Source organism: Thermobia domestica, chromosome 9, assembly GCF_964235325.1.
Source record: "Thermobia domestica chromosome 9, izTheDome1.hap1.1, whole genome shotgun sequence".
NCBI classification, from domain to species: domain Eukaryota; kingdom Metazoa; phylum Arthropoda; class Insecta; order Zygentoma; family Lepismatidae; genus Thermobia; species Thermobia domestica.
The window spans coordinates 94632885-94658585 of NC_137462.1; positions in this window are offsets into that span (position 1 = coordinate 94632885).

Sequence of the window (25701 nt, forward strand, 5' to 3'; positions counted from 1 at the left end):
ATTTTAAAATCCATTCACTATCTGCATTTTCATTTGAGCTATTTCTCTGAAAAATTCGCTGCTTAAGGAGTGAACAGGGTAAGTGTTTTCACCAGAACATTTTGCAGATGGAAAAACGTTATAAAGGGAAATGGGACCCGTCCACTCTACCAAAGGACGGGTACTGTTGTTCCTCCTCAAAGAGGACCTACAACATAGAAACGGGAAAATTTTTCGAAAATGTCTTTGCCGTTAATCATTTTTCTTAATCAAGCTTATAAGTAAACATGCAGGGTGTTCCGGGTATAAACTAATAAATTTATCATATGTGTTTAGGATCTCAATACAAGAAAAATGTTTTTCTGCGACTTTGCTCGGAAACTCTTTAATACCGAGAGTGAGGTAATTAAATTTAATTACTGGAATTGGTCATTCCACTTACCCTTTTATTATCTCTATTTTCGTATAATTATGCGTTTTTGATTAAATGTAATTGAGGTTCTGAACACATATGCGAAGTTTGTCGGCTTTTCCCGCAACAACAGTGTGTATGAGTATGTAATAACGATATATACATAAGTTTGCAAATTATGTGTTTGCAATGTTTAGTTTGACGTGCATGTATTTCTTTCATTAAAACTTAAAATTTATCTTTATAAATACCTTTTATTTTATATCTCAAATTAAATTTACTCCTACCAGCAGTTAATCATTATCATTAACATAGCAGAAAATCTGAGGATGATACAAAAAAAAAAAAAAAAAAAAACTGATTGCCTTTTCGTTTTCAGGATTCGTGTGATTTAGTAAAGATTGTTTTATCTCTGCAAATTTTTGAAAGTTGAAATTTGTAGATATGTGTTGTCAGTGCTACAATGTTTATTACTGAAATTATGAGGAAAAGTACGATTTTACAGATCAAGCTGCACATACCATCAACCTTAGACAATTTTTACATTACTATCAGTCAAATCTAACGGTATTTCCAAAACCATTGCCAAGAAGATATGACACCAATTTTTCAAGTAATAAAGGATGACTAATGAAAGGGAGTTATTATGAAATTAAATTTCGTGCTCTTCCACCGGGAATCGGGCTCGAGACTTTGTACATCACAGGCACACGCGCTAACCACTAGACCAGCAGGGAGAGAGCTATATATATATATATATATATATATATAAAACCGCGGATCCAGCATATGATCAAAGGAGGGGTTAAATCATAATTTGCAGCTTTATCCAGTGTATACCTGAGCTTCAAGGCGGCTATAACCCTTATAGCCCCTCCCATGGTACCGCGCCTATATATATACATATATATATATATATATATATATATATATATATATATATATATATATATATATACAGAGAGAGAGAGAGAGAGAGAGAAAGAGAGGTTCTATAGACCTTGGTGCAAGTTAGTTGTAAACCTGGGGCCCCGCAAAATATTTCCAATCGGGCCCCGCACCACCTAAGGTCGGCCCTATAACGAAAATAAAACATGTTTTAAACATTTTGAACAGTTTAAAGCATATTTCATAATCGTGTAATAACTTATTTGTTAAGACTTTTTACTCTTTACTTGCAACCAGTATTGCAGATACATCCTGTATATGCTGATTAGCTATTTGGGGGTCCCAATTTGTACCATACGGGGTGTTTCGTGGTACATTGCGTTATAACTCTCCTATTTGAGCTTTTTCGTCCTTTTTTTGTTTGTTTTTCAAGTCGAAAGGCATTGTAGAAGACATCACGTATGGTTTCACACCTTCCTGCGTCGAGACATAGGAGGTGATGACGTCATAAGTCTAAAATTTTTATTTTCGTGTAACATTTTTTCGGGGGGTTTATGTAAAGTATTTTTGGCGGGCTTATTTTTGCACGTAGAATATTGACATTTTGCACAAACATGCAGTCCACCGAGTAGTATTTACCAGATTTTTTCAGATTTCTGCGTTAAAACAGGGGGGATCCAGAGGGTCAAAAAGTTGAAAAAAGGGATATTTTGCCCAAAAATCCCGTTTTTCCTCATTTTCCCGCCTTAGATACATGATGGAGACAAGTGAATGGTACCGCCTGAAAGGCAGTTCTATTCTGAAAAGAATGATGTGCGACACATGGCCCTAGAGTAATTAGGGAAGTGTCAGGGAATTTTTACCAAAATATTCTTCTGTATAGGGGAATTTTGGACATTTTCGGTATTATTTTCTTGCGGGCTTATTTTTGCACCTAGAAGATTGAAATTGTTAACAAACATTCAGTCCACCGAGTAGTATCTACCAGATTTTTTTTCAGATTTCTGCGTTAAAACAGGGGGGTACAGAGGGGTTAAACGTCGAAAAAGGTAAATTTTAACCAAAAATCCCTTTCACGGGATTTTCCCACCTTAGGTATATGATGGAGACAAGCGAATGGAACCGCCTGAAAGGCAGTTCTATTCTGAAGAGAATAATGGGCGAAACATGACCCTAGGGAATTAGGGATGTCTCAGGGAATGTTTAAAAATTTCCCTCTCTATGGCTACGCTTACATAGGGCCGCTCCAGAGGGGCCCAAAGTATGAGAAAAAATTTTCCTTCCGATATTTTCCTTTTGACATCTTTTTTTCCAGTTCTGGTATATGGTATGAACATGCAAGTAGTATCATTTGAACGCCAGCTCCATTCTGAAGAGAATGAGGTATGAACCATGATCCTAGGATAAATAGTGACGATGCAGTAGCTGCTTGACTGAAAGTCTAAAAAATAGCCCAAAAAACCGGGTACCGGAAAGGGTTTAGAGCAACATTGATAACAGAAATAAAATCGTTTGACGAATGTTTAATTAATGTTTTTGTTTAATTAATTTTTGTTGGCCACTTGTTGTTCAAGATGATTTTCGAAAAAAAGATGAAATGTTTTCGTAGTACACTGGTGATAATTCAACTTAATATAATTATCAAATTTCGTTTTCGTAGCACCAACGGTTTTGGAAATGACTTTTGAGTGTCCGTATCGGATTCAAAATGCTGACTTTGTATTTCCGTAAGCTGTCACTGATAACGCACCTTTTTTCTTTCTTTTTTCTTTACCTGATTTAATTTGTGTAACACCAGGGGTTTGCAAAGTGACTTTCGAATGATCATTGGATTTAACATAACATTTTTTACGATATTTGGCTCAAATAATTGTGTTGTTATTGGAATTGTACACACATGTACATAATTTTTAGTCAATTGATTACCTGAAGGAGGGTGAAATTTTAGTTCCAGAAATTTGATTGCTATTTCGTAATACTGTTGCAATAAAATTATTTTAAAATAATAAATTTTCGAAAAGTGATGTTTCAAGCACACTTTATGTTGTGTTAACTTTATAATATTTTATGCAAGCCTGTGTATTGGTTGTTATTTAAATCATTAGTTGTACTGAAGGAAAACAATATTTCGGACATTCAGAGCACAATGACCTCAGGGAATCCATTTTCATCAATGTTCAGTTTTGCTCAGCAAATGAATGCTATTTCAAAACGTAATACCTTTGCAGTCAAGAGTACGAAATAAATGAAACTAAAACCACGTGAAAGGGCGTAGACTAGTTTCATATTACAGCCGTTAGACAGGGGCGTCAGTGGGGCAGGAGGGCAGCCGCGCCCACCCCCAGTCTGAATTTCAGATTTTGCGGCAGTAAGGCATATTTAGAAACTTTTTGATAAGCAAAGTCCAGCAGAACAAGTTTGAAGTCCTTACACCGAATAAATACGGAGGAAATATAGATGATCAAAACTGGAAATTGCTTAGGCACAATTTACAGAATTTTAAGCAGGCCCGAAACTCGAAAGTGGAGCCATATTTGGAATCCTTGGGTCAAAAAGAAAAAAAATATGAAAGAGCCATATAAACCTCTAGCTCCTTGCGGCCAATGGAAATAGATTTTAACTGATCAAACTCCGTACTTATTCGGTGTAAGGACTTCAATGTTTTTCTGTTGGACTTTGCTCAGCAAAAGGTTTCTAAATCTGCATTACTGTCCCAAAATTTGAAATTCAGGGTATGCGGTAGGAGGGCGGATGACGTACACAATATCTTAAATTTATGAGCAGGGAGGGGGAAATTAGTTCTCCTGTTCCCCGCTCTAGAAACGCCCTTGTCCAGCGCTTGTCCTATGAAACTCTAGCCTACACTACACTTTTTCACGTGGTTTTTGGTTAATTTATTTCGGACTCTTCTCTACGAAGATACTACGTTTGCTGAGCAAAAACGAACCTTTTTCAAAATGGTCTTGGATCCTTGTGCTCTGAACGACCCGTATCTAATTTTTTTTAAAAAACCTAAGTTGCAGCCAAATTTATCCTGCAATCAAGTTTGTTCGAAAAGTATAAAATTAATTTCTTCGGTTGACTTGAAGTCATGTCTTTTTTTCTTCCCGTAAAATTCATGTTAAACGATTCCAAGTTGTACGAAGACTGAGAACCAACATTTTCTGTATGTATTAAAGAATGTTTGCGATATTTTATTTTCAGAACCACAATTTAGTAAAGAGCCCTTTGTTTTCTGAATACAACAGAAAAACTTGTTTAAATGATAATTTTTAAAAAATATTGTTTAATATCATTTCTACAAGTAGTCCAACCTTCGACAGCCTCGCTTTCTCGCAAGTTAACTGATAAGCATTTAAACAATTCAATAGACGATAAAGAAACAAATTAAGAAAAAGACGAAATAAATTGTGGATCACCACATCGACCTGCTGTAGCCATGAGAAATCAAAACATTCACACGGGAACAGTGTTGCGACAGTCCTAGCTCTGGAATGGACTGAAAATTAGTAGTTAAAACTTAAAACAAAAAGGGCTGAATTCATTATTTTATCACAGTGTAATACATGGCTCTATAACACGAAACTAAAAGACGTAAAGTTCTAGAACACCCCAGCCCCTTTTTTTCAAGAGTCCAAATCAAGAAATTGCTGTTTTTAAAAACATTCATATAGGAACACGCGAACAATTGTGGAAGTAGATGAAACTTTTCTCGCACGTAGGAAGAATAACAGAGGCCAAAAATTAAAAGGGAAAACAGTTATCATCTTCGGTATGTATTGTAAGGAAATCAAACGCGCCTCTATTTGGAAGTGATCAATACACTAAAACGGTATTATAGCCATATATGAGAAAAATATATAAAACGAGGAACAAATGAATCAATCAATCATGAGATGTAGGAAAAGTTACTGACACTTTTGAAAATGTGACGAGTATCTGTTAAATAGTGCTGAATTGGATATAATTTACCATTTTTTCACAAAAGGGGCTGAAAATGCCAGCGTAGTACCAACGGGCCAATGAATGACAAAAAAGGCTGAATTTGGTGATTGTACCAAGTGTGGCAACACTGTACGGGAAGAAAATAGCCTTCTGAACGGGATCACTTTTTGGTAGTTTTCTTTTCCTTCGCAGATTTCTTTTTACAAAAATTAAATAAAAAATAAACATGTTTAAAACAAGCCTTAAAAATACACTGTTTAAAACAAATTGTTTAAAACGTATATAAAATTTGTTTTAAACAAAATCAATTGTTAAAACAAGTTTTAATCATTTCTTTTAAACAAAACAATTCTGTCCAGTACTAGCCAAAAAGCAATTAAAATCCATCCATCCATATATATATATATATATATATATACATGGAAGTAGTAATAAATAACGCGTAAAGTCAGGGTGCACGGAGCCAATGGTTCGATATATGCTCACGCTAAATGCTTAAGATCGTGAGAATAGACCGACAACCTGACGGATATTTATATTCGAGACAAAGACCGAGACTCAATATATCCACACTTAGTCAAAACGAGACCTAGACTGAGTAAGACATTAGTACTTTTAGTTAATATCCAGGCGAGACCAAGGTTCGGTTTTGCCTCGAATATTAAAGCTAATTTCTGAAATTATTTTTTTAACGCAAAATTCATTGCAAATTATGTGTTATGTAAAATAGTTAAATAGCTGCCTTTGGATAAGCGGAGACATAGTGTTATACATGGAAGAAACGAGGAAGAGAAGAACGCACTCACTCATCACTTGATATCTAGGTATATTGGGAACATGTTACACAGTATATGATTTCCAGGTGGGATTCAATATACGACAGGGAAGCAACATTTTTTCACAACAGTAAACTTTATTTGTAAGTGAAATCAAATATATCATCTGAATCTACATACCTTGCTTTCACGTTTCCACATAGGCGCCGTTTTTTGAGTACATTTTCCTCGTCGTTCTGCAAGTTTGAAAATAACCTTTCAATAGGAATCCGTTACAGCTGCCCGTAGACATTGGTACACTGCTTGCCGAATATCATTCAGTGTCTCGTAGCGATGGCCTCGCATTTGTTCCTTTACAAAACCGAAAACTTAGTAGTTGGGGGTGCCCTGTTGGAGCTGTAGAGAGGATGTGGAAGTGTTTCACACGCAAATCTCCTAATCTGCTCCATAGTGGCACGTGCAGTATGCGAACGCGCATTACCCTGTTGAACGATGATCTTCTTACCATATCATTTAGCACGCAAGGCACGACGAAGCTTCAAAAGTGTCTGGATGTAGCTGGCAGAATTTATGGTTTGTCCAGGATCAAGAACGTCAATCAGGATGCAACCCTGTACATCCCAAAATGCGATCCCTATAACTTTCCCTACCAATTGCACTGTCTTCGCTTTCTTCTCCGGTGGCGAATTAACGTGGTGCTATTCCATACTCTGTCGTTTTGTTTCAGGTTCATAATGATGGGACCAGCTTTCATCTCCAGTCACCATACTCGTCAAAAAGTCATCTATTCATGTCGAAATCTGTGAAAAGCGTTTGGGCAATACTTAGTCTCTGACGTTTGTGATCCTCGGTTATTAAACGTGCTAATTAGCTCATCAACCCCTACCTCGTTGCGTTCCGTAGAGGCAGTTCGAGGGCACCAGGGGCGAGGCTCATCTTCGATACACGTGTTTCCATCCTTAAAATGTTTCACCCACCTAATAATACTGTTAGCACCCATGCACATATCTCCATAGGAACGTTGCAGTTTGCGGTGAATTTCAGAAGGAGATTGCTCCTTTTTAACAACGAATTCAATCACAGCACGCTGTCGAAATGAAGCATCGCTGCCCGCCGTTTTGGTAATTCTGCCTGTGTTCACGTGCTGGCAACAAACAGCGTCAACGTCTAGAAAGGAAGAAAGAAAGGTATGTAGATTGAGACGATATACTTGGTTTCACTTACAACTAAAGATGACGATTGTGAAAAAAACATGTTCCTAACGATTTTCAGTTTTCCTGTCATATTTTATTTTCTTTCTAATCATGTAAATGACTACAAGACCATGTGGAAATATTCTGAAATTTAATTTTCTAATGTAAACATGCAAGGTTTTCATTTCTCAACGCCATTTTAGGTATTCTTCTTCGATACATATGTTTAAAAATTTCTTGTTGTTTTACTGCAATTATTCCTGTAAATAATAATAGCACCTACTATCTTTCTACTGAAACTGAAAGTAAAACGTTAAGATTGAAGCGAGAGTAGAAGCAAGTATTTCGCAATTGGAAAGAGTAAAACAAAAAGAGCAAAAGCACCAGATTAAACCAGAGAATTGATTAGAACTATCAAGATATAAAGTACGTAATATAAAGAGGTTGGTTAGTTTTATATGAATTTAGCCTACGTTTTAGCACCGAGGCTATAACAGACGTGGAACTACAATTTCTCATCGTACATCCTGTGCCTGCGCTAGCCAGCAGAATATAAGGTAATATAAAGTATTGGAGTTTATGGGTGATGGTTACTGTCCCTTTTCGATTTGGAAGATAAATTATACAAATTTTATTGTATAAAGAAGATCTAAGTGAGAATTCGAATTTCATGCAGGGCTTGAAACACCTAATAGGGACTGAATCAATGAATAAATTTGCAAGCGTTATCACTGTCTGTAACTTAGCTACGATGAAGTATTCACCCACACCTATCTATAATGAACATTAAAAAACAATAATAAAATAAAACATTGAAATGAAATATTTCATTTTGACGTCCCATGGAAGGCAGATGATTAGGTAAAGTGAATGGTTATGGAAGAATTGGATGAAAGCGAAGGGAATCCACAACCCCAAGAATCGGTTAAGCAAAGCAGACATTCACACACAATATATGGAACCATAGAATTGAAGTTTGACTTGGTACGATGTTCACAGTAGGATAAAAAGTTTCTAATAATGTGGCGTACAGCTCAACAAGCAAGCATTACGAAGTACTTGAGGTTACAGGTTATCTATCGTACCACTTAAAACTATAAAATAATGTCAATTTCTGGACATATATGTGTATTGAAGCAAAGATAAACTACTTGCATGACACATCGAAGAGTAAACACGTTGTAACGAGAATCACGCTGTCAACCTCTATGATAGAATCTTTATTTTTAGCCTGCATTTGTTCATTTATAATCAGTTCTGCGTAGTTCAATATACACACCTACGCTTTTCTATGCGTGGAACGTCTGTGGATACGGGGCACAGAATATCTCTTCTCATCTTAATTCGTCGCAATGCTTCTTATTTTTTTAGCTGAATTTGTCAAAAAAAAAATTGTAATCTCACTTAGCTTCTGAAATGTTCTCCACCTCTTTACGGAGGCAAACGTGTATTTTAGTTTTAGATTAAGTACGTTGTTTTTCTTGAAGAAAGAGGTCAGAGGAAACGTGTTTGTTCTATTTTCGCACTTAAATCTTTCACAATAACTTTTACGTAATAATTTCATTTATTGTTCAACTCGTCTATTATAATTTCCTTGTAGATTTTATCTACTTTTTCTTCAAAATGGTTCACTGTGGGAACGTACACTTCAATCATTTTTACACTATGTCTCTAGGATGGTTTGATAACCTGTCTATCACCAGGATATTGGTTTTCGATTTTTCGTTTACCCTTTCACATTCTGATCATTTGTAATACAATAGGCATCCACTGTTCAACACAGTTACTAATCTCTTTTTGTGCTTAGTTCGTTTGATTCAACGACAAACTGGTCTTCTGTATCTCTTCCATCTCCTGGAATCTTTTCTTAGATGAGGGTGATACCTGGCGTTATACGTAGCCATGTCCAATTTTAAATCGCAACGTAGTCCGAGAATCTATGAATTCTTCACACTGTCTGTCTGTATGTGATTCGGAACGTTGCTTTTCCCGGACACAATTGGACTTCTGGATTATGAGAACCCTAGCTTATTATGTTATTGATTCCTGTCTCATAGTAATGAAGTTCATACGCGTAACTAAAATATTTGAGGAAAATGCTCGCGTTAGTCAGATCTGTTGATCGTAGTCCTCTCTGTCTACCCTTCTAACATTAGTGAAGCCTATAAGATTCACGGTAAAAAGGAAATTTTCAGTGTACACTACTAGGACGTACAAACAGGACATCACGTCGTTGGTCCGGATGATTTCACACATTTTCAACTATCCTCATCGTGCAGGTTTCTGTCTCTTTAGATATGAGACTCCATGTTGTAACTAGAGATGATAAACATTCAATTTTATATTAATTATTGTATGAAAATCTTTTATGATGTTATAATCAGAAAATCTTTATTATAACGTATGAAAATCTCTTATGCATATTGAAGGAAATAATACTCATATTACCTCATTGCTCAAGTAACGTTTCAAGTTCTGAAAATGTAAACGTGTATACGTCCGTAACATGACTTACTCAATTTGTCACATGCTTTCTTCTATTATGGGTAGCTAAATTAGTTATAGTTGAACAATTTTAATCCCTAGTAATGATAAAACTGAATTTATAAAGACATAACGCACTATATTTTACTGTTATAAAAAATTATCTCCTAGATTGCAGAAACCAAATGGCGGCTTAGGAAAAGAGAACAATCGATTAGAAAGCGTCCAACGAGATACTCGGGAATTTGCCAACAGTGCGAGTGGGGCTCTTATTTCTCCGAAGAATGCTACATATTAATAATGTTTCTTAATGGTATTCAATCTATTTATTTTCACCAATGGTTTCCGGTAATCAGAATCGTTGATGGCAAGAGTTATATTATCAAGATTCATATTCAAGATTCATGGCATTACTTCCTATATGGCCATTTTGCTTAATATGACAATACTTGTATAGAGGTAACCAAAAAAGTTCTGACACTTTTTGTGGAGGTTTGTGTTCAAGTAGCCCTCACGTCGTGAGTTGAATGCGAATGGGCAAGGCAGAGGTCAGTTGTTGGTGTGAGTATATTCAACATAATACCTGGTTGTGGAAGTTCTGTTACACCATGAACTTGCGTAAGGACACATTGAACATACGACCTCCACAGAGCGTCATAAAGGCATGTATGATGTACAAGTTCAAACTGGGTTCAAACGCTGCTGCTGCGCGGCGAAAGATATGCCAGGCGTTTGGTGAGGGTGTCGGGACTACGTTGACAGTGCAGCGGTGGTTTAACTAGTTTAAGAACGGTGACGAAACACTCCACGATGCACCACGCGCCGAAAGACCAACACATGCACAAAATGAAGATCTTCAAGCAGAAATTGAGGCGAATAGTGGACAGACATGTGAATAACTGGAACTACAATTCATTATGCGTAGTTCCACATTCATTCAGCAGCACCACCATCAACTTGGGAATCACTACAAGTTGGGTCGACGTGTTCCACATGATTTAACACCGGCGCAGAAGGCATTTCGAGACACTTGTGTTTCTTTTCTATCTCGTCTGACGAAGGAGCCATTTCTAGACAAGATATTGAATGTAATGAGATATGAGCCTGTACAAAACTCCATGACGCCGTCATCATTGATTAGCATCCCCTGAACCGGTTCCAAAACACCCGTTACAGTTCCGAAACAGCCGAGTAGTCTACCAAGCATTGTGTGTTTGGTAGACTGCTCACGGAATCGTGCATCGGGAAATGCTACCAGCTGATCAAAGCAAGAATGCAACTGTGTACTGTCAGCAGTTGAGCCGTGTTAAAGGAAAAGTCAAAACCCTGGAATCAGTACTTCTAAATCACAAAGAGGTTCTCTTGTTACAGGACTATGCTAGGCCCTACGTGGCTAGGCTGAACCGGGACACTATTCTACGCCTTGGATGGGAAACACTATTGCATCCACCAAACTTCCAGGAAATTGCACTGTCCGATTATCACCTGTTGCATTTCTTGGAAAATCACCTTATAGGACACCAGTTCAAATTCCCAGTATAATTGCAAAATTGCACTTGATACCATCTTCGTTTCACAGTCTACCAAGTTCTACCGCGATGTAATCCATGGTCTTCCAGAACGTTGGCAGAAGGTCATTGATGCTGATGTTGGTTTATTTTTATATCATACAGGTACATCTTATGTAGTATATGAATGTTGAAGATGATGGGTTAAAGAGCGACAGAACATTCTTGGTTGCCTTTATATTTAAGGGCACATGCCAGCTTCAATCAAAATATAAGATATGTGATAGGTATAGAAGAAACGTATTTTCTTTCCACTGTGAAAATGTCCAGTTTTTTCGAAATAGTCATTTTAGGGAAGATTCAGTTCATTGTTCTAAAAAAAAAATGTTCTTTTGAAGCCCATCACATTGTCTTGGAAGGTTACAATAAACATCCTGTTAGTCGGCACGTGTGATCATTAATTTGACCGAATCAAAAATTGGAATTTCAGTGTTCAGCATAAAAAAGGTGAAAAATCTTAGAAGTTCGAAGACACAAAATTGCAAATCGTTCTGCATGAAAATTAATCTCAAAAGCAAGTTAAGCAGGCAATTATTTTCAGACATTTACGGACTTAGTAAAGATTTGAAAGGAAGATAATTGGGTCTCATAACTAACGGAAAGATCTATGGGAAGACAAAAAGAATCTGCAAAATTTCGACAGACAGACAAAATGAATTGGGTTTATCGAATTGTTGCTGGCGATGAGACATAGATTAATTCTGACTATCCAAAATGTAAATTATTGTGGGTTGATACAAGGTAGTGATTAACAATTCAAGCAAAACTCAATATTCGCTTAAAAATGAACTTAATCTGCATCTGGGGGATCAGAAGAATCTTTTGTATTTTGAACTCTTCAAACCCGGTCAAACAATTACGCAAGAAAGAAAAGGAACATGACGTTGAAGAGTCATGTTCCTTCATGACAATCCTCAGCAATATGTTGCTAAGCTTGTGAAGGAAACGTTGAATGCACTTGATAAGGATGCTTTACTGGACATTGTTTCTTCTACTACCACTTACGCCATTCAATGTTGCGTAAAATTTGTGAAAAAATTGAAAGATTAGCATGATGGATGGATTCCCTCGAAAGATGTGAAATTATCCGCCGATGAATCAGTAATTTAAGTGAAAGATTTATTTATTTATTTATTTATTTTGCACCTATTACAGGGCATAAACCCCAATTACAATAGGCTTACAAACAGTAAAATATAAAAATTTTGTAAATAGAACAAAAATACATAGACTCAAACAAAATAAGCAAATAAAAGTTACAGTAAGAGAAAAGGAGATAATTCCATACCTTCTTTTCAAGTTATCTCCATTAACATGGGATTTCATAATCCAAAATAGTAATATAAATACATACATTCACATGCACATACATACATACACACACACACACACACACACACACACATACACATATATAGATTCATACATACATACATGCACACACACACACACATACACATATATATATACATGTATACATATAAGTATATATACATACATACACATAGAAATACATACATATGCATAGAGTATTTCTAAGAAGAACAGAGAATGTGTTAATCTATACTAAAACTAAATGAAATCATAATGATTAACTAGCGAGTCTAGGAAATTGTACGCAAAAATTCATATAAATATAAAACCTAAAAAGAAAACATCATATTGTTTATTACCCTTGGAACCACCAGGACATTTCATTATAAAACAATAACATCATATATTCAATGATTACAGAGTGAATATACTATTTGTTTCATTAAATTCGACCAAATTTGATAATTTTCTTTACTATGTTGATATACATGAAAAAAGACATCGCAAAATCTACATCTGTATTCATTTTTATAATATTATTATATCTTTTACATAATCTAATTACATGAGAATTTGAATGAGCTTCTGAATATGATCTTTTACAGCAAAACGGAGGTCTCATTCGTAGAGATTTGTTGTTGATATTAAAGTACAACAATTTGAGAAACTCTGGATTATCAATTATTCCATTTACAGACTTATGGAGGAAAACAAGTTCCATAAAATGCCTTCTATCACACAAAGATATGAAGTCAAACTCTTTATCCAAGAATAAGATACATTTTCTTTGTATGATGATCTTTTATATGTTTTATAGTACAAGTATCTCAAAAATTTATTATGTACTCTTTCAATTTTCTTATTGATAGACTTATAAAAAGGTGTCCAAATTATAGATGCATACTACAACTTACTACAAATGAGACTATTGAATAAAATCTTAAGCGCTTGCATATTTGTAAATTCTTTCGTACTTCTGATTTAAAATCCCAATGATTTATATCCGTCATTTATTATTTTTAAAATGTGTGTATTGAAGCACAATTTATTGCCTAACCTTACACCCAGATCATTTACTTCTTTAACTCTTTGAATAGCTTCTTTGTTCAGCGTATACTGAAAATGGAGTGGATCATGTTTTCTAGAAAAAGTTATAACTAAGCTCTTCTTCACATTAAAATATAGTATATTTAAAATGCTCCACCTATAACACTCATCCAAATTCTCCTGCAATTGTAAAGATTCATTGTGGGTCTTTATTTCCTTATACAATTTCATATCGTCCGCAAACATTAAACAATTAGAATGTTTTACTGCCGGTAGGTCATTAATAAACAACAAAAAGAACAGAGGTCTAAGATTCGATCCTTGAGGTATGCCAGAATTAACTTCGTACAATTGGGAACTGACTTGATTAAATGGCACAAATTGTTTACGGCCTTTTAAGTACGATAAAATTAATATTAAAAGGTTATCTGATAAACCAAAAGCTGATAACTTTTTAAGCAATATGTCATTATCTAATTTATCAAAGGCTTTAGCGAAATCTGTATATATGGCATCTACATTATTCTTAATATCAAGTGAATCAGAGAGATATTGAGTAAAATTAATTAAGTTAGTTACTGTAGATCTCCTGGAATAAAATCCATACTGGTATATAGATAAATAAGATTTCACATGATTATATATTTTATCATAAAGAATCTGTTCAAATATTTTAGACGGAGTAGAAATTAATGATATCGGTCTATAGTTTTGAACTTCAGATGGATTACCTTTTTTGTGAATTGGGCGGATTTTACTAATCTTCCAAGTTTCAGGGAAAACTTGTGTTCTTAATATAAGATTATAAATATAACACAATGATTTCATCAATACTTCACCACAGCCTTTGAATATATAAACTGGTTTTAAATCAGGTCCCGAGGATTTTGATGGTTTCAACTTTCTAATTGCTTTTACATAATCCTCTTCAGTAACAAAATTTATATTCAAGCATTGGGATACCTTCAAGTTAACCGAATCGGTTATATTATAATTAGCAGGATCTTGAGAATATACACTTTTAAAGAATTCAGCAAAACCATTGGAAATACAATTGTTGGTATCTAGAGATTGTTTTCGATAGGTCATATTACTAGTTGCTAATTTATTTTCTTTTTTGTTGTTGATAAAGGTCCAAAAGGTTTTCGGATTTGTATTTATCATATTTTCAGTTTGAAAAATATACGATTTATGTGCCTTATCCATAATACTTTTTAATTTTCTACGCAATTCCTTAAATTTGTTTAGATTATAATCTGAATGCAGTTTTCGTTTTCTATAATATTCTTTCTCCTTTAAAATATTAATTATTTCTGTAGTAAACCAGCATGGGCAAAATTGTTTCTTATGTAACGTCCTCTTTGGAACATATGTATCAATAATATTGTTGAAAATATTATACAAACAATCTAGAGCATTATTAACATCCTTATTTATAATTGGTCTATTCCAATTTTCCCTCTGTAGTCCCTTGTATAAGTTATTAAAGTCTGCTTTCGCATAATTGTATACAGTGATCGGACTACAGTTGATTTTCTTAACCTGCTCCTTGATATAAAATTGACAAGTAAGAGAAGGATGATGTTTATCTTCATTTACGAAAGGACACATATTATGACTTACTGCAATACCACTCTTCACATTAGATAACACTAAATCCAAAGATTTGTTATAATCATTTTTATAGAATTATATGATTGTAAATTATATAAAGACAAAAAATTTGCTAATGAAATACAAACAGATCCACCCTGCATAAAGTTATAAGAAGAATCTGTAACTGACGGAATATTGAAATCACCAACGATAATCATTTCATGATATTGAACATATTGTATGCTCTCAACCCTGCTAAAAAAATCATGATATTTGGATAGATAGATGGAAGTTATAGCTTATGACAGACAATGTTTTCAACAAATATTGTTTACGTTCAATAGATAAACAAACATGTTTCACTAGTCGAAAACTCCCGTAAATCATGTGCATGTACCTTAATAATAAACATATATCATAAAACAAATTTTCCCATGCTATTTTAACACTTTCAATTCTACTGTAGTTCCGAAACGACAGGCTGTAAAATTACGCTAAATCCAAGTGTCATTTGGGAATGACACAACCATTTAAAATGTATAATACCAAACAAGAATGAATTTTGTATGCTCGTTTATCTGAGAAAGTAATTCTAAGTGCTTTGTGAGGTATCTACTGGCAATCCTGACCCAAGAATGCCTTTCAATCATTGTAGAAAGAGAACTAAAGAAGGTTTATCATTATGATTCACTACACTGAGCATATATGCAAGAAATAAAGTTATTGTTTGCAGTAATTATGTCTTGAACGGACACCGCAATATTCAAGTAGATTGGTATCTTGTCTTTCATTTCTGAAAGTTTCAATCGTTGAGAATAAAAACGTAGGAATGTATGATTTTTTTATATAATCCTTATTTTCTCCAGGACACATTAATTTATCAATTTAAATACCCCCTAGGATCGAAAGTGTTTAAAAATAAACGAACACGTGTCCTTGTATTTTACAAAATTTAGCTTTTATGGAAGGAATTTGGCAATATCGATATGTGTATCCACATTCAAATTAACATTGCTTGTGTGATCATCAGAGGAAACTCTCTAAATTGTTTGAAATTAATTTTTCATATATAGCACTGATCTTGAACTTTGTTTATGTCATGCCTCTTTCATTAATAGTAGTGCAATAACAGGGAAGTAGAGAAGTTTAAAATGCATGAGAATAATACAGGGTCTCAAGCTAAGACTTGATATAATACACGTTATTAAAAGGAAATGAAAAGTACCGAAACTTTTTGAAAATTCAGCTTTTAAACATATAAGTTTATATAATTTCTTCTCTTTATATGAAAGTGCTATCAATGTTATATGTTTCACTTTGACGGGAAAGAAACATCCAATCTGTTTTCAATAAATCTTTGAAGATACTTAGAACTGTCCTCTTGCAACTTTTGATAATGTCACTTTCATTGAAGCGTGTGCTCTAGTTGAAGAGAAAGTGCTTGTAATGTGAGCTAATACGATACGTACTCTATAATATTATGATATCTTCATGTAAGGAGATGAAACTGGGTTTATAGACTCCCTATTGAAAGAAAGAAAGAGAGGCTACCGTATTGCCCAAGCGTTTCAGAGAATTCCGCTTTCAAGGTTGGGGAGGAATAAAGGAAATGTTAACATTATTCTCAATATACAAAAATGAAATAAAAATTTTGTCACATTATGAAGGTAAAACGGTTGAACTGTTAGAAATAAAAATTTAAACATAGTTAGCACGGACCGAGTTTCTATCTTGTAACTTTTAATAAAACTCTTATGCTGCAGAGGAAGGGACATTAGGACGTCCACCATAAATAAAATATCTCACAGCACACCTTATGGAGATGGAACTTATGGAGGCACACCTTATGGAGATATATTAATAACTCAATAAAAATAAGTTAACACATGCTGCAGTTTCGGAAAATTTAACACTCAGGGACGGGCATGGTTTCAATTTCTTCAACGTTTTAACTCTTTGAAGCACAGTGGTATATAAATCTGGTATAATATTAGTATCACCGTGCTTGAAAGTGTTAATTCCATTTTGTATCACAAAAGGAAAGACATGAGAAAACAGTTGATTGAACTGTTTTAAATGAAGTTTTAGAAGAAACAGTTACATCAACCTGTTTTTTTTTCATTTTTGCACATCTATTAGAAAACGTATCCTAAGGGAGAAAAGGGTTCAAATATTTTACACAAACCTATTATTTCCGTGCAGAAACCGAATATTTCAATTAGTGTTGTATTATTCAGTGTTGCATATTTTTGACGGAAAATCATACTTAGGGAGATTTTCTCAATACTTACACAAAAGTAGAAAATTCGGACATTCATGTAATTGATAGCATGGAATTCGGTGGATTGGCCCCAGCAATTGCCATTTAAAACCTCTTAGAAAAACGAGTTGGTCATTTTCTGACACTGTCACTCAAAATATAATTGTAATATAAATATAAAAGATTGTACTGTACGCGCAGTTGTTGTCTTATGTGGAACTAGATAGAACTAAATGAGGAATCCATTATCAAAACAAAATTACCGTTAACGAAGAGATATTTATTTTTTCACGGAAGACTGTTTTGTCTTAATCTAGACTCTAGTTGAGTTTAACCAAATTTTCGGTGATATCTTTTATATAAAATATAAAAAAAATGTTTTAACAAAGTTTATGCGATTCGTTAAAACAGAATGCTAATATATATATGCTTACGAACGCATGCATATCAGTGGAATGGTCTCCCCAGTTTTCAACTTATTCATAAATTGTAGACTGAATATAAAATCCGTGCAAGGTTCCAAAAATGGAAAAGTTTGGTTTAATGTCAAAATGGGGCCTATGTTCCCAACACTGCTCTGGCTATCTAGTATTCACTGTGGAAGTAGCTCCAATTTTTCCCAGAAGAATGTGCGTGCCTATATGTCCCATCAGTTTTGAAGTAACATCTAGGCTGTTTACTCAACATTTCTGTTTTTCCACCTAGCACTAATTTTATAATGAGTCTACAATTAAGTTTGGAAGTTATTTTACTAGAAATTACATTTTCTGGAGATAAGCTGTATTAGTCTCATTACTCAAATATATAAAATTTTAAAACAATAAGTGCGTGTTTATATTTTACGAGAGGATAATACATTTTCGTAGGTAACTTCTAACTTGTGAAAGTATTAAGTTCTAGCTAGCAAATACATTTCAATCATCGTTTAAAGGAAAATAAGGCTATACGATGTCCAAAACTCGAATTAGTTAATAAGCATATAATGTTGATATACGAATGACATTAAAATATGCAATTAAAATTTAATTGTAACTTACTTTAATAAAGATTGATATGTTTTACTACATATGTTTTTAATGGATATTTTCATCTTCAGTGGGTATTCTTCAAATATCAAATGTTTATCTATCTCACATCTCTTTAGTTACATTGGCAACATGTAACATCATCATGTAATGTTAAATAATAGTGTTTGAAAATTCAAAATTTGAAGAATATTAATGGAAGTGATGTATTTCTCCAATTAAAACATTGAGGTAAGTAAATATCTCGACATTCATTAAGGTGAGTGATAGTTAATGTATAGTAATACCATCAGTACAGTTAATTAAGAGATTACATGATTAAGTGTTACTAATATTGTGGTTACTGTGTTATCCCATGTTTTAGTGACCATGTTTATATTTGAGTAAGCTGCAATATAAAATATATTCAATTTACGATACTCAGAATTTGAAAATGCGTAAGACAATGGAATAATGACTCATTTTCTTGAAATAGAATGTGGTGAGAATGAGGTTCCTAATTACAACAACCTCTGTGGAGGCTCATGTATATCTCCAACCTTGAGGGATTGTAAGGATGAAATAGCAGAAAGACCTAAAAAATGCATTTGTAAAGAAGGATTTGCACGTTTATTACCACGTTATGTAGGGGATCCTTTGATATCCGGAGAAGAACCATGTATACCTTTGTCGGAATGTTTAACACGGCAACGTAAGTTTAGCGTATAACCTAAGAACCTTTCCCTAAAACACATTTTCTACTCTGTGAGCGAACGTACAATATCATTTGATTTCGTATTCTCACACTATTTAATTTACTTTGAATATCGCACTTTTGTATTATGCATTATATTCACATTTAAATTTCTTCAAGTCAAGACATAAGCATCGTGAAAAATTTAGATAGTTTACGAAACGTTGTTTCTAATATTATCCTAACTTTCTTTGTTTAAAACTTAATTCAACATCGATTAATACAGTCATTTGCTACTGAAAGAAAAAAGGATGAATTATTAAAATCATATCAAAATTATAATTAAATCTAAATTACGTATTTTTTGACAAAAATATGTTATTTACTAGTTATAGTAAATGGTTAAAAGCCTATCCGTTGTACAAAAATATTTATACGATATTACAATCTGAGATAGTAGCCGAAATTTTGTTTCGTAATATTGTCTACAACAGCAAATGAAATTATATGTACATAATTTAGTACATCGTTGGTCATTTGAAACATCTACTCATGGTTACCAAGGAGAATATGTGACTGGTCAGGCAATAGCAATATAGAGCGTTTGCTACACAAACTCGGTAGACTGAAGTCCACTGTTGAAATATTATTCATTCTTACTGCTTTTAATCTTTGCTTCTTCCCCACTATAAGCTAGTCTAAAGAAAACTGTCCTTCTTCCGCAGAATATATAACGGAACAGCTGTTTAGATATAGGAATAAAAGTATTATTTTGTTTCAAACACAAGAAAGGTAGCAGTTCGTTTATAGTTTAGGTGACTAGCCACAGACCTCGAATGAAAGAATCTATTGCTTGTTAGGAAGCATATAAATGTGTTATAAATCTGAAAATGGTAATATGCAAAATAAGGATAAAAATTATTAATGACTCTGAAAATTATTAAATCTAGGACTTAGAAGATGAATTTGCACAAAGAAACTATGTACTTGCAACAAAGGATCGAATAACGTCACCATTGAATTATCTACGTCTACATACAGGCCAAAAGCAAAAATAAAATAAATTAGAATTGGTATATATAAGAATTAATTTCTATAATAACTTAGCTTTGATAAGATCCTGATGAGTTCAAATAGAAATGTTATTGAAACATAAATATTACATTTTAATATTTACAAAAGTATTCTATAGAAAATTAATAATAAAAAAATATTTGAAAGCGTCGAATTTTACAGGAACATGTGATTGTTGATACTACGGTTTACTGGATTCGTGCTACACGTACCCTCAGTAAGAATCATGAGAAACTTTTCCACTCTATAATCTGAAATCTGTTTACCCACAAAAGAGTCTCAAAATGCTCTAAAAGTATTTCAAAACCAATGTACCTAGGTAATTAAAAGGCAGGAGCATGTAAGCGAATCACAGCCCTAATAAAACACAATTCCCTTTTCAAGTGTTTCTAGGAGTCAAGTGATCACGAGTGTTTTGACTTTAACTAAGGAGAGCTATCGCTGTGTGTTTCTATTAGAAATAACTTTTGTTATACTACATTCTACAATAAAAAGAATTGTTCTTTTTACACTTTTTAAAGTGTTTATTTTAATATAAAGTTGTACCAAGTTAAATACAGGATTTAATTATAGAAACATCCGTAACTGCTCTTCTTACAAAGTCACAAAAGTCAATAAAGTATTTCGCAGTGTGACTCATAGAATTACTAAAATTTGCTTGTCGCACAATTAAAATGTTTGTTAGTGACTCCTTAGAAAATTGAGCATGAATATGTTTCTCCCTACAGGTTGTAATCTTCATATTTATAATGCGCATGCTCTAAAAAGGTTTCGCATTTATGATGTTAGAATTGCATTACACGTTGGGCTCATTAACAACACAGTAGCTGAGTGGTGGTGCACTTAATTATGATGCAAGTGTCCTCTGACTCGATCCTAGACAAATTAAGTTTGTAATGTACCTAGGCACATTATCGTTTCCGTTGTTTCTCGGCGTTCTCTGGTTTATCCCACATTATCCTTGAAACATTTTAAGAAAATCGTTCACATCCATTGGTTATCTATTTTCCTTAGCCTAAAGCACATTACCGTGGAAGCTGTAACAAAAAAAGTTATTTCATTTTCATTTAATTTAATTAATTTCTGCGAATACTAGTGATCTAATGATTTAACAAATACATAATTTTTTACAGTACATCTAAAGAAGTGAGATAAAAGAATATATACTTTCAGTGGCGCAGAAATTAATGTTCATTACTGTGTAACCTTTCTCAAGTTCACAATTGTTCCTTCCAAGCTTTAGATATATATATATAATTTCCTTTTTACATGTTTATAGTATGTTACAAAGTTTCTTGTTTTTGTGGAAACGTTTTTATTCCAGAGAAATTATTCAATATATTTTAATAATTTTGAAGTTGTAACACCATCCACTTCACCTGCGTTATGAAGTTGTAAAACTACAACTTATTTCCATAGAATGTTACTGAATCTAAAGATTATAGGTTAATACAACAAAAGTTACAATACAGGTGCAACAGATTTCTCTCGTAGATAGTATCTGAAAATAATCCGTATAGTATTTTATTTCCAAATTTCGTAAAAGTTAATACGGAATAGCTTTTATTGAAAGAATATTTTTAAAGTAACGTAACAATACGACACATTAATACCTATATGTAACACTCAGGGTATTAGTGATTGGGTACGGTGCGTTATGGCAGTACTTTATGAGTTAAGAATTTCCCTATTAATTTACATTTTATGTATATTGTTTTGTTTGCTTTTAAACGGAAAACATTGAAATTCAATTCTTGAATATATAATAATACCTTATAAGTAGTATAAATTATACCAGTTTCATCCCACTATAATTTCAAGCATTTATATACAAAAATACGTCGGACATTTTATGAAAATTACTATGTTAAGTTATCCTAGCACAAAAAGGCATATACGAGTATGATGTTTGGTACTAGATATCACGATGACCTAAATACAATACCTAGTAAAAGGCTGCATGGATACATTCCTTTACACCTCCATCGGATACGCCACTGATAAGAAAATATATAACGAAAGCAATTGAATGAAGCCTTGTTACAGCATCTTAGATCAAAGGTATTTAGAGAGTCTTTCATTTCTCAGATGTAAATGTGCATGTAAAGTTTACTCATAAACTACTCTGTTGCGTCCTATATAAGTAACGCCGATGAGATCTTCCCAATCAATTAGTATTTGGGAGTCAACCACATACATATACATATATTCAACCACAGATTCTTGGGAAAATAGGAAAGAATTTCAGCTTCATTTTTTCTTCTCTACATCTTAACTCCAACGACTGAGACGAGACAAATTGTACGACTTGTTTTTTATTGTTCCTTTCACTTTCTTTTCCTTCAAGTGATTAATGTGTGATTTATATGTGGTTGTCAGGTTACACAGTTCGCAGACGTAAAATCAGTTTCTACGTATCTGACACACACACACACACACACACACACACACACACACACACATATATATATATATATATATATATATCTCACATATATATATATATATATATATATATGTATTACAACTACTTAATGAGTAATGTTAAAGGGAAGAGAGAGAAAATTATTCTTGTGAGATCACATTGGACCACTTATTGAGAGTCGCCCACATACGTATATATTCAACTATAGTTTCTGAATATAAGAGCAAGTAATTTCCGCCCCAATTTTTCCCTCTTTACATCTCAACTATAACTGAATCGAGAATTGCTGGGCAACTTGTGCGATTTGTTTTTTATTCTTCTTTCTTCGACTTTTCCTCCTCTTTCTTTAAATAATTAATATGTGGTTTATACGTGGATATCTCGTCACACCATTCGCATAGGAAATTTTCAGAACTAATATTTGGTAGCGTTCGAGGTTTCTTATCATATATGAGCAATGTTAAAAGAAACGAAAAAAGAAGTAAAAGTATTCTTGGGAGCTTCCAAAGCAGCCAGCTATTGAGAGTCGCCACGAACATGTATATATATATATATATATATATATATATATATATATATATATATATATATATATATATATATATATATATATATATATATTCAACTATACCTTCTGGGTAAGATTGGAAGTAATTTTCGTATTACTTTTTTCTCTATATCTCGACTTCAAATCCAAAGACTAAGGCCAGACAATCTCTACGATTTGTTTTTCTTCTTTCTTTCTTCCGTTTCTTTTAAGTGATTAATGTGTGGTTAATCTATGTATGTCACATCAGACGATTCACAGAGGAAATTTTGATAACTAAAATCACTTTATTCGTATTCGAGGCGAATTCAAGGACTAGTAAAGAAGTAACCTGCAATTTTAAAAGCAACATTAATACCATTATCAAGATATTAGTTCCTATTGAATGTTTTGGTAAGCTGACTTCATATGTATATACCTCGTATATGAATTGCGGGTTACATATTTCAGGGGCATTTATTGCAATATTACATCCCTTCGGGAATTTCAGGGGCAAATTCTAGAAACTCTCATTTTTCCGTTATTATTTTTGATACATATTATAATACATTTTTCATACATATAATAGTATATATTTTGAAAGATCTCAGCGAAATCTGTGCAACTTCTTAATATAATAGTGCTGCCAAAAAGTAATTATTAGCTCCTCGCTTAATATATATATATATATCAAAGGTTTTATCAGACATATCTAATTATGTGTAAACGAGAGTTAACAAATAACTAAATATTTAAGATAATTATTTAGAAATCACAAAAATTAGTTATTACAGACCTAATAGAGTATACATATTTCGGAATGCCATAAAGTGCACTATCTAATAACATATGTACGAAAGTTAACAAGTAAGTAAGTTTCTCATGTAACTGTTTCTTTTCGGAAGAATAAAAATACTTAAATTTTACATATTAAATCCATTTGAGTAATTGCATGTAATAGATTCATAGTGGAATCTTCTATTTACTTGGTTTTTAAGAAATACTAATTTCTTCAACTCAGTCAATTGATTCTGATTAACGAAAATTTACAATTATTGATCTCAAATTCTATTTGTATATCATTCTGAATATCTTTAACAATTACGTTACAACTAATTGTAGAAATACACTTCTATTGAAGTTTTATAATAGTAACTCACATTGTTGAATATTATTTGAAAACTATTCTTCAATTATTCAATTGTAGCTTCAATTGTAAAGTAGAATTAGTGCATTTGGTATGGGTTATTTAATTCTTTAAGCTCTTGATATTTTTCAAATGCCTTCCTTGTTTCTAAATCCTTGAGAATTACAAAAGTATCTTCATTATATTTCAGTGATAATAATGTCTTATATTTTAATTTTAAATTTACTAAACTCTTTCACCTTTTTATTGCATTTGAATTAATTTCCATATAGTTATCTTGTAACCTTTGACTATCTGTAAATCTTGTAACTTAACAGGTCTTATAACATTAATATTATTCTTCATGTTTAAATAGGAAGCAATTTCTTACTTTATTATATAGAAAATTTTTGAATAAGTTATTCATTTTCATCAGCAAGGAACTCAGAGCAGAATAATTATCCTTTAGTCCTGTATATTTAATTATTAATCCTTCTTTAAGGAACTTATGAATAATTTTATCTGTAATATGTTTTGTAACTCTAGGCGGAAGAAATATATTAAGGTCTTCTAATTCAACAAAAATGCTGCTACCATACTGTCTTTTCTTTCCAATCTTTAGAATCTGGTATTCTGTAATAAAAATAACAATTTTAACTCTTTCGGACCATGTCTTTTTTCTTTCTCCTACATTTTTAGATAGTGACTTATTGCTCAAGAACAATTTACCCGATTGTTACAGTTAATGACTTGTTTGTTAGAAGAGGAATGTGGCTACGTTTCGGTGAAAGTTACATTGAAGTGTTTCCAACGGAAGGGAAATTGTTGAGGGGAATGTAGGTGTGAAAATTTACAAAAAATTGCTAACGGTAATTCAAGATTTTTTTGTAGCTGGCACCACCGTTGCCACATGGGTCTGAGTCACCTAAGAATCATTTGGTGCGCTGACAAAGTACAGTAGAAACCTGAAGTTGCTGCTGTCATACAAAGAGGGAAAGGAAAATTCACTGTCGTCATACACATGCAATTTTGACACTTTTTACGCCTCAGAAGCAAAAATCAACATACATGCCGGGACTATAGCTTCCCTGACTATCCTACTGAAACTTTTTATGGTGCGTTTGGTTAGCCACAGAAGAGACTTTTAGATCTTAAAACGCTTGTTCTAATTTAGCCAACAAGAGGGAAATCATAGAGGCAAAAGTGAGATATTTTCAGAATTTTTCATCTAAAGTTCGGAATTAAAATTTTCTGAGGCTGGAAAGACTGTTATCAGACAGACGCAAATTATCTTAAAATAAATTTTGGTATCACATTAATATGTCGTACAAGTATACTGACGACATCTAATAAAGTAAGTACGTCATTAAAAAATCTCATTCTCATTAAA